The sequence below is a fragment of the Pipra filicauda genome, unplaced genomic scaffold (assembly GCF_003945595.2).
Source record: "Pipra filicauda isolate LSUMZ 115617 unplaced genomic scaffold, ASM394559v2 scaffold35_size7292922_pilon, whole genome shotgun sequence".
NCBI classification, from domain to species: Eukaryota; Metazoa; Chordata; class Aves; order Passeriformes; family Pipridae; genus Pipra; species Pipra filicauda.
The window spans coordinates 4,523,055-4,536,482 of NW_024104487.1; the positions used below are offsets into that span (position 1 = coordinate 4,523,055).

The following is a 13,428-nucleotide window of genomic DNA, read 5'->3' on the forward strand; positions in this document are numbered from 1 at the left end:
GGGTCAGTTTGATGAATAAAAAGTAAAACAACAAAAGAGATCCTATTCTACACATTTAGCAAAAAGCTAAGAAAATGAATATGAAGTGCTAATCTTAGGCCCCATCTACTAAACCAGTGAGGTAGAACAAGTCTCTCTAATTAACCAATAACCCAGAGGGCAGGGAGTTAACTTCTGGATGTTCCCTGCATATTGTTTTATATGGTATTCATAATGGAAGGTGACATGATGAGTATATAGAATTGCTCTGAATTTATCCCACTGGTGTTCCATTTTGCTATAAGATACTTAAATACTCAGAAAATAAAGGGAAAAAATATTACTATAATTTCATGATAAATTGTGTGCCCCCTTGAGAAGCAGGATATGGACTTCCATCTTAATTTCAAGGACCATTTTTTGCAGAGTGAAAAAACATGTACAGAGGAGACTGTCAGTGAAACAGAAGAAGTCTGAAGGTTGGGGACACTCGCTCAAATGTGAGGGAACATTGAGTTTTGAATTCCAGGTTCGTGTATCACAGACAAGCATGCTGATTGCCATCTATTGAAGAGAAAGTGGGATCAACACCACTCCTACCTCTTGAGTGCAGCCAGGGGAAAAAAAACCCCAAACAATAAAAATCATTCAGCCTGAAAAATTTAACTTGAATCCATAAATAGAGTTTCCCATGAAGCCAACAGATTTGCACCAGTACAAAACTGATTAGCCACACTGGAAATGAGGCCTTCTATCTACTAAAGAGATTTTACAACTGAGATTGACATGCTCTTGGAGCCATGCTGTTTCTCCATTCTCTCTTGACAGAACCTCCTGGGTTATACAGTGGGAAGATTTGCCCTTCTACTCTTCTCTCTGACATTCAGTGACTCTCTATATCAATGGTAAATACTCGATCACCTCTGAGGACTGGACACACAGTTATACAAATTCTCTTACTTCATTGCGGAGAATACAATCATAGGATGTAGCTTAGCAATCCTTCTCTTGGGACAGGCTTCAGTGTAGGATTCATTAAATAAATGGTGACATGAAGGTATTTGTCAGGAGCAGCACATTAAAGGCTAACAAATAAGCTTATTAAACACATAACTTTTCCTCACATGACAAAAAAAATAGGAGGTGTGCAAAGATTCCTTTCCACAGTACATATCTTGATTAGTCAAAGGATTAATACTTACTAATTCTATTTTTACAGTATGGACATCACTTCATAGCCAGATATCAGCCAAATTTCTTGAAAATTTGGGCCCCAACAATTTTGTTTAGCTTTGTTTAGGACTGTGTTCAGACATTGGGCTAATATAACAAGATTTTGAATAAAATTGTCCTGAGTATAGCAAAGTAAAAGCGATGTTCCAGTTTGCAACTGAGGCAAGGCCCTATAAGAGAACTCTTACCCCCTTTCTGAGCTACAGTTAATTCACTTATTGAGTTGTGATCTTATTAAATCACAAGTCTGGTTCCGGAAAATCTCTCTAATTCTTTTCATGCTGTCTCTGGCAATAGGCACCATTTCTGGAATATGAGCAGGAAGGAGATGCAATGGCTATTCACTTCATGCTCCCTGTAAACCAGAATAACATCAGCATGTGCTTAGGACTTCTAAAGTCAAAAGACACTCTCCTTTTCCTCCTTTCCTCCTTTAACTTCCTCAGTCATTTCTTAAACCTTTAACATTCTTGTTCGCCATATATCTTTGTAACAACTAATTCCATAGTGTAATTAGGTGCAGCGTGAAAAAGTACTTATTTTGCTTGCTATAAACCACTTGCTTAAACATTATTTTTCTCTTTGGCAGGACTTCATGTGTTCAGAATGGGATTTCATCTGTCAATTTACTGTTTTGTCATTCAAATACCTCAGATCTTTACAATAAGATCTCAGATCTTTACAATAAGATCTTTACACAGTTCTTTACAATAAGGTTCCATTGCCAATACTCTAAATGCTTTGGTATTATCTTCTAATTTTGTCATCTCACTGTTCATCCTGCTTTTTAGATCATATGAACATGGTGAGTAGAACCATGACTTCTGTTTCCATTAGGAAAAAAAATTCTTTCTTTTCCTCCTGTATTTTAGTCAACCATTTAACCCTGAAATGAATCACTTAATCCTGAAAGAACCTTTTTTTTTTTTTTAGTGCCATGGCAGTTTATGAAGTTTAAGTGTTTGAAAATCCACATCTAATTGAAAATCCACATATTTAATATTATGGGCTTGCTGATTCTAAAGAATCCTAACGGCTGACAAAGCATGCCTTTCCTTCATAAAATTCATGCTGATTCTTCTGGTATATTCCATGTCCTGCTGACCATATTCTTCATTATACTATCTACCATATCCAAGCACTTACAATAAAATACAGTCTCATCCAGATGATTTACCAGTCTTCAGCTTATTGTTTCATTACACTAATTTGCATTATCACCTCCAACAGGACAGTCAGGATCAAGCCGAAGACACTCAGGTTTACCAACATCAAATTCTACAAGTTCAGCCACTGGTGCCAAGCTAGAATGGAGTGGTGAACACACACTCTTCTAATATAACTTTAGGCAACTCAAAGAAAACACTCTGTCCATGAGGGTCCTCTTATTCCCTTATTAAAGCAAATAATAATAGTCTATTTTTCACACCACTGGTCATCTAAGGGCATCCAATGTAGAGGTATTTGCAAAAAAATCTGTGCACATAATGAGATTCTACCTTGGGAAAGGGTATCCTAGCCATTCAGTAACAGCAGATATAATTAATTCCAGTAAAGCAACACTGTTACATCAGCTGAAGGTGACCTGGCATCCCTTTTTGGCTGTAAGAGGCCAGGACTATCAGGAGTGTCCTGATCTCATGTCAAAAGTCCTTTTTGGATGCTATTTTGTTCTGGATTTTTGCCTGATGGGATTTTTTTCCTGTCTCCATCCCAAGCCAGGGCTCTGGAAAAAGACCTATAACAGTTACACTGGAATAATTTCGTGCTGTTCACAGTCCAGTCTGTAGTTAGCAAAAAACTTGTGTCTATTGGAAAAGTTTGGCTTTACTGTGAAATTTAAGGACCTGCCACCTTTGGCTCGGGAAAGAGCCTCTGGGTAAGGCAGAAGGTCTCTCATAGGAGACACCTATATTCACTACAGTCCATGCACCAACATCTCTCAGTTTTCTCTTTATGCAAAGTTAGTGACTATAGAGGAGTACAAATTATTTCCTTGAGCATTGTTTGCAAGACAAGTTTACTGTAACAGCAGTGTGCTTCCTGTGCAATGGAATATCCACCCAGAGCTTGCTGCCCGGATACCCATGACAGCAGTGCTCATAACGCTGACATCCTTTGGGTGTTCCAAGTGGGAACAACACACATTGTCTATTGTCTGTGCATGAAACAGCCTGCATTTGGTAAAGTTGGATCATATTGAGGTAAAATTGCTCTTAAAAGCAATTGAAGAATAACTCTGCTTAATTTTATGAACCAGAGTCACTTTAAAGACCTTTTGGTTCCAACTGAAATCAACGGGTGTGCTTAGACTACAACACAGCCCACATGAGGTGACAGAGCCAAGCTGCAGAGTTGCTGACAGATATCTCCCAAAAGGTAAACCAGGAGAAAAATGCACTTCAGCTTGTGTTTACAAATGGGCAGAGAGTACACATGAACGTGTAAAGAATCAGCAAGGCATGCATCAAAAGGTAGGTACCCGAAAGCGTGGGAAATGTCGTTCCTACTGACTGTGGTGTTAGTTGGCACTGTTGGGACTAAATGACTTTCAAAAGTAACGTCATGTGTTTGCAGACAGACTCGCAAAACTTGTACATGTGTCTGTGGGCTAAGCAGGTTTGCACTTAATGAGATGCCTATTTCCATAAAAACAGGGATGCTGCAGTAACACAAAAAAAGAAGGCCATTAAAGCTAAAGAGAATCATGTCTCTTACTTCAACTCATACAGCCTGAAGGGACTTTGCAGGTTGTCACAGGTGACCTGGCTGCAGGGACACTGAAAGGTTGAGTGGAGCAACCACAGCACACTGCAGTGCTGCTGTCATTGCAACACCATCAGCAATATTCACACTCACTGCAACAGCTGGGGCAGAGACGAGGTGACAACAAGATGCTGAGACATGTCTAGGATACACAAGTACAGGTCACTGAGATGAGAACCTGGTCAAATATGCATATTAACCTGTCAAGTGTTTGCAATGCCCAAATTTCTCAGATGCATTTCCACAGACTTCTTCAGGTCTACTTGCATTAACCTTCAAGGAAGAAAAGAAAGAGAAGAAAATCCACAGTGCAGTTTAATCAGAGGAAATAATCAAGCGCATGCCAGCCTTAGCCCTGGGCCTTTCTTGTACCCAGTAGGTCAATAGGCTTTTCCCCTAGCACAGTGGTGTTTTTGCTGCTAGGAGGAATGCAGCAGAAAGAATAACTGTTTTGTTTACTGAGGAAACTCAGAGGCCAGGAATACCCATATGATTAGGACAGAGCTAGAACCCCTGTTTACTAGAGATGGTAAGAAAGCAATTAAGGAATTTCCAAGTGAAATAAACAGGCAAGGCCAGATCCAGGTCCTTCTCAGGGCAAGATCCAGCTCTGGTGACACAGGCTCTGATGGACTGCATAGGGAATCAGCCCCTTTTCCTAAAACCCAAAGGCCACCAAATTCTATCATATTTCCCAGAGAGATGTGAGAATGCAAGAACAGGCTAAGATCATGTGTGTTTGAGATTCCTAAACAAATCTATATTCTTTTGTTCCAAGCAAAAACTAGCAAGGGATGGTCTCCCTTCCCATAGTGTAAATCAAGATTCAAGTGCAACTATGTTCACTTTATGACATCTGAGATTCCTTCTACAGACGCTAATTGCACTGCAGCTATCCTTGTCTTTCTAAAACCCATCAGCTCTGCCCACATGCTGAGCCAACATTCACAGGGACAATTTTCTACCAAGCAGTACTGAATTTTTATGGCCAGACACAGTGCAAGTTGCTAAAGCAGAAGCACATGGATGGTACTGTAACTCTGGGTATTTATTAACTGTCTTGAGAGCCAAAACGTGCCATTTTTTCAAGCACTTTAATGTCTTGGGGGGATTAGATTCCTCTTTTCACTAATACTTTTCTTACTTTATGTACTTTCCTACTTCTACTATATGCTGCATGATAGGTTACTTCCTAATCCAACCTCTCCTTGTGCTCTTCTAGCTCTCTGGACCCTCTTTAGCTCCTGTCATTTCACTTCCTTTTCCCAGTATACCTCAAAGGTATCATACTATAAAAGCAGCAGACTGTAGACATCCTACAGATGGGCTGTCAGCACACACAGTAGAGGGAGAGACCTCTGCCCTGCCACGGTGAGACATTCTCAGCAATGGAAAGGTCCTGGGGAGCACGTTGGCTTTTGAAGCAGCTGTAGGACGGCCCATTGATTCGTGTCTGGTGCCCCTGCTGGTTGTGGTAAGCATCTCACTGGTACCTTCATGCCATAGGCAACTCTTTTGGTCATGAAGGGGTCTAACCACAAATAAGCATAGTGCAGCATCAGAGGCAAACCCCTAGGCTTAGAGAACATGTTCTTCCCTTTCCCAGGGCAAGTTGGGAGGGAGGGAGAATAATATGTGATCACAAGGTTCAGGGATTTCTTCATGCTTTTATGAAATATCTGGCATTTTTTCAAAAACCTCCTTGGGATCTCCCTTTCCTGCTCCTTGCCCACACAGTGATTGTGTTTACTGTCAATCTCATGTGATTTTGTTCACTGTCACCCTCCCTTTCCCAGCACTCTGGAAGTACAGCACTGAGCAAGAATGCTTGAGGAGGCAGCTGGCAGCATTGCAGCAATTCCTCAGCTCCCCAAACCCTTTGCTCCACGGAGAAAAATATTTTGTACAGATACAGACCTGCTCTTTTGTTACCCTAGCTGACAGAAAGTTTGTTCTGCACTGGGGAAACTTGATGCAAAGAGGAAGGTGGATGAAAAGTATTTTGAGCACACTTCTCATTTTCCTGCATTGGAAATCAAGAATAACAGAAGACACAGAAGTAACAAGTACTACTCCCACATCTCACTATGTGGCACAGTTTAGAGCCCTCTTTGCTGCAACATTTACTTACACACTGCCCAATTCTTGTATGTCACCAAGGTCTTTCTCATCCTCTTCACAGCCCTATGGCTGCCTACATCATACACGACAATAAACTACAATTTTGCATGCTGTATCAGCCCCATTTTGCTTCTCAAAGTCTTTTCTTGTTCCATCTAACAAATTGTGCTTCATTTCATAAATGCCTTGGGAAAGGCATTTTTCCCTTTTGCAATAAGAGGAGCTTCTTTTTGAAACCTGAGCTCCTACAGGAACTGCCTGCACTATACCTGCACCTATTTAATCAAATCAGCACAAATAAATTATTTTTTTACTTACTGCAAAGAAAGGTGACAAAAAAATGTTGTCAGGAAAAGCAATAGTTGTTTTATTTGAGTTTTTTTCAAGGAAAAAGTAAACACAAAGCTATCACATCCAGGTAAATGTCAAAAGTGTGTGGCTGGTTATCCAACAAGAACATACATTTTCCAAAATCAAGTATACTTTTCTGAGAAATTGCTTCTGGCTGAGAATCAAGTTCTTCTTTTCTTTAAATTGTCAGATTATTGATCAACCCTGAGCAATATTCCTGTATAAATATAGGATGGAATATTTTTGCTAAGTTTAAATTCCATTCCTTATTACCTTCCATTAAATCAATAAAGCCAATTTAAAATTAAATTAGGGTGTCAGAAATTATATCAGTTCAAAGTAAATTGTTTCTACTTCTCTTTTTTTTTAAATTAAAACTGATGTACCCATATACACAGGTTTTGAAATACATACACCCAAGTACCTGAATGGGATGATATTGGTCCACACTGGCATGTGCATATACATGCTTAGGCCTGGAAACAGTACTTTAAATTCCTATACTACCTGTAAAAAGGTTTCTTGCCCTGGAAGGTCAGTTTTTTTGAGTGACAATTAATTCCTCTATCAAAGCTTATTTCTGCAGGAAAAGACGGCATTTTTGAGATTCTGAGATGATACTGAATCAGATATTATTGCCAAGGTAGTGTTTTGAAATTTTTAATTATATTAAGATTGCTTCTTCCTACCATCTTCATGAAAGTTTTACATTGCCCTTTGATGAATTTGGGGATGAAGTAATAATTGTCTTTCTAAGATAGAAAGGTTCATGCAGTTACATCGCCTACATGTACTCTCCTAGCTGATTAACTTGCAAACCCTGTGAACTCGTTTCAACCAATTTCAACACAGTAGCAGAGTTCTCACAAATACTGAGTCTAAAAGTTTCATGAAAATAGGTGACTTGCTTTCCAAATGGTATGGCTGCCCCATGGCTGTAGTTTGCTTCCACTCTCATTGCATTTGTTCACTTCCTTGCTACTGCTGTCTTGGGATGGAGGCAGTCAGGACAAAGTAAGAAGTGAGACCAAATTGAAGGCAATGGTCTAGAAAGCAAAAGGTGCAGCTAGCAATCAAAAATGTGCACACGCACTGCTCAGTCCATGGCTTCCATCCACTTTGCTTCTATAATCTCCCCTGACAGACCTGACATCACACACAATGCAATCATTGGCACAGAAGGTACACCACAGATGCAGCAATGTGTTAGCAAAGGGACTGATGAAGGAACAACAGATGAAAAAAAAACCCTCTTACTTGTTGGCATTAAAAAATATGGTTCTCAGGAAATTTAGGGGCTTTATATAGCATAAATTTGGCTGAACACATGCAGGTCACTTTAGCAGTTAACTGGATCTGTATTCAGACACTTTTGGTTTATCCCACTCCACTCAAAACCAGACATTTAATGAAATCTTCCAGCTATGCAATGAAGTCGTATTTTACTGTCCTGTGTGATGATTTGGCTTGTCTGAATTAAGATACCACACAAATACCCACTAAGTAAACATAGATGTTTTTAATTGCTAAAATAATATCTAGCCTTGTTGTTTCTCAAAAAGAGGCTAAATTAATACACAATTTTTAAAAACAGGAGCATATCACACTTAGTCCAGCCAAAACCATGATTGCTCATCGGGGCAAGACACATGTTTGCAGAAACAGAATTAGATTTTACAAGAGTCACATTTCTTTGTTTCCATCATTATGTTTATTCCCCTTTAAATACATACACCAAAATTGGACTTTAAAAAAGGTGATGCTAGGTGATAAGTAAAGTAAGTAAACAGCATTGTCCATACTTACATTGTTCTTTTTTACTGTATTTCAATGTTGTTTTTAAGGCTGGTAGACTCCTGACAGCCTTATGTTAGTTGTCATGGCTCAGACAGGAAAATCAGTCTGCCATGGATTCCTGACTCTATGTACACAGACAGAGATGAAGAAATAATCTATTATCACACAGGTATAAACCTGACTGCTTGGACTGCATCTGAATACACACCGCCAGGGCTCTGACGTGGCCTTTTTCTCACCCTATATTCCCAAAGAAGTTGTCTGCATCCCTACTGACACAGAGTGTCTACAGACAAATGCTGGTATATAAAACGAAACTACAGCTCACATATCAATCTTAGATCCAATAATGCTGTGGTTTTTCATGAAGGTTCAAAACAATCCTTGCAAGCACCTGCTGTGGTGCAACTGTCAGTGCCTACATTTTAGCTATTTTGTTCTTTGTATTACGTGTGAGGCAGAGGTGCATCCAGAGATATTCTCTGTGTCCATTGCAGCTTTCTGAGCTTCTGCTGAAGTACTAAACATTTTGGAGAATGCCAAGTGCACTCAGTTTCCGTTTACCTCAACAACATGCGAATCACCTGGCAGCATCCAGCCTCAAAGCTAATTTCTGGCTCATCTTGGCAAGTTTGCATCTAAACTTTGCAACTAAGGCCTAGACTCACATGAAATTAATGCTCCTCCTTCATTGGTATAAACTTCAAGTAAAATCTGAGTTGAGAAAAAAACCTTGCAGCAGAATAAATCTCTGACAGTTTATGGTTAAAAGAACTGAGAAGTGCAATTTGAAATTGCTCCTTATGTAACAAGAGCCTGAGAACTGCACTAATATTTAATTGAGGGAAAAGTAACCGAAGGAGAATTGCTTGGAGATATGCCAGAAGGATTTTAACAGCTGGAAGTTGAAAAGTGATTAATTTTGACAGCAATAAACACTCCATGTTCATAAGCAATTATGTTTAGGTTTCCGAGCTGCTTGAATTCTTTTCTATGTACTATTAACATTTTATTATCCAGACAGGATTTTGGATTATCGTCATTTAGAAAATTTATGAAAACATACTTTTTCCCTAGCACATACCTGCTTATCTTGGGAAAAGAAAAGTGAATGCATACTGGAATTAATAACTCATAAGAACTGGACTCAGTGAAAAGTGACCACATTTACGCAACCTCTTAAGAGAAGACAAGGGACAACTGCTAGGGCAAGCCCAAGAAAAGAGAGAAACACATCTTTTTTCTCCAACAAATTCAAGAGCCTGTGATATGCCTGATAGCTATTTTTATGATCTCTCCTGACATATGGCAATGGCTACCAAACCCATAGTAGTCACAAAACATAGTCTCCTTTGAACAGATACAAGCATAACCCTGACTACATCAAGAGAGAGAACAAGGGCATTAAGGGTAAGCTGAAGTAATTTCTTGATTGTAACACACAATTAGACACCAGCAATGGAGTGGTCAAAGTGAAGTACATTGGCTGGACATCATAACTTTGTGCTGGATCTTGAAGATGCAATGAGATAGACGTCTGATATAAGACATGAGGAATGAGACATCTAAACAGATTAAGCTTAGGAGTTATCAGATGAGGGCATGGAATCCTCAGCCATGAAACAGTGTGCAGATATTAGTGTGTGGAAGTGCAGTATAGTCCTAGTCATACACAGTATTTGACTAGTAAGCAAAGCCTCCCTGGACATGCTCTGCCTTAACCAAAATCCGGTACAAACTTGCAGCCAGCTGGGAAGAGTGGCCAGCCCCTTTACATGCAGACAGAGAGACGAAGGCATTCAGTTCTCCAGTTGTAGATGACCATCTTTGGGAATCCATCCTTGAAAAAAAGTCCAAGGACCACTGATACCCCACGTGGAAGAAAAGACCAAAATCAGTTCTGCCCTCCTGTGTCTGAAAGAACTCATATAGATGGCTGAAAATAAGAGAATCCAGAGGAAACATATAAAATGACCTCCCTTAGGGAAGAACATGGCTGGAATTTTTTTTTCTTGCAAGTATTATGGTTACAGCTGTAAGAAAACTCTTCACAATTAACAGCAAAGGAAGACTGTTTGCTGCAACAGGGAGTTCTGAGGTACTGCCAGTTCTGGCACACGAACCTCTGAGGAGCTCACAATGAAACACAATCTCCTTAACGGTAGGTATTGTCTATGAGAGACAAAAGCAACAGGCTCAATTTGCAGCCGATTTCATGGGGCACACCCTGTACTGATAAGGCAAACATCAACCCTCACATCTGCCACCGGTGGAGCCTCACCCCTGAACAGAGCAAGTGGTGGTGCAGCCCCCTGTGTAGCCCCCTGTGCAGGCTGGGGAGGACAAGAGCACAGAATACAAGGTGCAGGGAGCTCTGCTGGCATAGCAAATCCACTGATAGGCACATACCAGCCATTAGATAAACATCTATGTGACGTCAGTGTGGAGGGGGAAACTATTTCAACTAACCCTTTTCTCTCTGCTGCATATCACCCAGCCCATACAAAGCTTAACAGAGGCTGATTCAGTTGCAGTGCACTTTTGTCCTAGCATGGGAGATTCCCAGATTCATACATAATCTCCTGGCTTTCTTCCTCATTATAAGAGGCATTGAAAATATTTGCCAAGCCCTTGGCATAGTTTTGGAAACAAAGAACTAGTAAAACAAGGAGAAGAATGCAGTTGCAAAAGGGAGTTACATTTAGGAAGTGGTGTGTGGGAATTCTCCTGTGGTAGTTTGATCCAGGCATTTGATGGGTATTAACACTGGTCTCTAAAGACAGTGATTAACTTAGACTAGATACACATCTTGCAAGTGGCTTTACTTCGGGAAGATGAGTTATCTCACAGGCTGTTTTGTATTCTAGGTTGTAACTGAGTGTGTTTCCTATTCCTGTCATTCCCCTCTAGCTGCTCCCAGGCTCAGAGATAACCGTAGAAAGAAAGGAGGACAGGGTGAAGCACAGAAGGAAAGGACAGGTTTTTTTGAGCTACACTTTATTTTCCAGATGAGTCTGTTGAAATCAGGCAGAGATCTAATACTGTACCTATCATCAGGTTTTTCCCTCATGGGAAAAATCACATGGCCTGGGTCGTTTGTCAGAGACCTTTCAGAGCTGGAAGTTGAAAACAAGAGCATAAGGCCCAAATGTGGAATGCCCAACTCACTAACAAACTTTGTGCTGAACCAGAACATTCATTGGGTGAAACTCCAGACAGCTCCAGAGTCAAAATTAAGGTTTTTTTAAAAGAGGAATTTGAGAAGCTGCCAAGAAGGGATCAACATTTCTTCCTCTGTAACCTTTCAGGGTTTTATTTTAGGAAGGGCTAAGTAAGGTCTTGGCATTTATCCCTAAGAAGTATCGTACTTATCCAGTCCCATCCTACTTTCCACGTGCCTGATACATGGGCATTTCTTCCTTTGTAACTTCTCAGTGGTTTACTTCGCTGGGTAACTCCAACCTTAAAAAACGAAAGCTTCAGGAAGATGGTTAAAATCAGCATCATGTGCTATTCAGTTCTTTTGATATTTAATATAATGATACGTATAAGAACTGTGCAAATTGAATTAGACTCAGAAACAGTCTTCTTTAGAGTGGACTAGTATATGTTTACTGAGCCTCCATCTAGTCAGCGGAAAACAGAAAATTCCTTCAAAATGGCTTACCTCCATCCCCATTTTTCTCATTCTATGAGTAAATTTAGAGCTGGCTTCCCACCAAATCTCCAAAACTCAGCAAAAGCCTTTTCCCTCCCTCCTCCTTTAGGCAAACAAACAAACAAACTATAGAAACTGAGAGAAATTTAAACCAACCAAATTATATCAATATATATATGTATTTTTTACATATATTACAGTTATATACAGTAAGAATATTATGTACAGCTCCCAAAAAGGGGAAGAGAGGAAGGTAAAATGGGGAAAAAGGGACAAAAAGGGATAAAAAGGGAGGAAACAAAACAGATATGCACAATCGAAAAACTCAGAGGCTAGCGGAATAGAGAATTAGCGAAAGAATATCTCACTAATCTCCTTGGGACAGCAGAAATCGTGCTGAAGGACCGCCAGCACCCTCCACCTCCCAGGGTCTACAAGGCCTCACTAGGCCTCACTCCCCCACACAGCAGAACCAACAGCAGGGAACCTGCGCCTTCAGAGCCACCGGAAGGGAAGAGGGTGAGCCCTCTTATCTGCGCCTTATTTATATGTTGTGTTACGCTAAAGGATGATATGGAATACTTCCTTAGATTTCTCACCCCCATTGCTAAGGAAAGCCTAAAAAATCCAAAAGCCAACCCACTACATTCTATCATGAGCTCCTTCCTTCAGATGATGGAGCAGATGGAGGACAATTAAGGGAGGAGCAGTTGGTAAGAAAAATGAACAACAGTCAATTGGAAAACCCAGTTAGACTGTCTGGCTGAATACCCACTTAAATACCATTTTTCCTGTGTACTTTGGGGGTCACAGACACAAAGAGGGCATTACTGTGAAAAAGTGAAGATTCTGTGTCTCCTACTCGAGCAAAATGGATTGGGGAAATATTTAGGCTTGCCCAGATAAGTGCAACAATTTGCTGTAGCTTCAGAATCAAACTTGAACAATTCTTAAGCATGACACAGTAAGAAAACTGCATCACAGCCCTGATACTTTTTTTGTTTGCATTGATAAAATGTACAAGACATGTACCTCATCTCTGGCAACATGTCTTCTCTTCCCCCTTATTAATACAATGTCTTGTTACTGCAACCCTCTAATAATCAGCTCTCAGCAAACATCTTTCAGAGCCACTGCAAAATGCCCCACAGAGAGTGCAGAGGGTCAGGATTCTTTAGGATATGGCATGGAATTGCACTGCTTTCATTGCTGGCTGTTAGTCATCTTAGATGCTACCTAGTCCTAGCTAGCTGGAAAGCTAGCTTAACTGCTAGGTGTAGTAAGTGGGAATTTTGACACAGCCTTCAACAGAGCCAACATCTCAGGTCAGCTGCAAACATAGATGCTGCAGCATGTTAAGTGTTTGTTCTTTTCACTTGAGAATTGAGAACATTTCATACCTGATAACAGCAAAGCATCTTTGATGTGTCACACTTTTAAAAAGACCCACGTACCTGAAAATCCTGTAGTCAGTTTGGCACTTGTTCTCGCAGAATCATAGAATTGTTAGGATTGGAAGGGCC

The 13,428-nt window shown here is 40.2% G+C and overlaps 1 long non-coding RNA gene across 3 annotated transcripts in view; it reads left to right on the top strand.

The window, feature by feature from the left end:
* The first annotated feature begins 12,363 nt into the window (after window positions 1–12,363).
* LOC120323867 overlaps window positions 12,364–13,428 on the top strand; it is a 29,243-nt gene continuing 28,178 nt past the window's right edge. For 2 of the 3 annotated variants that reach the window (XR_005564778.1, XR_005564780.1), the window contains exon 1: window positions 12,447–12,618. This is a non-coding gene — a long non-coding RNA (uncharacterized LOC120323867). Of the gene's footprint in view, window positions 12,425–12,446; window positions 12,619–13,428 lie in introns of those variants that run through there. The other variant, XR_005564779.1, reaches the window with a different exon arrangement.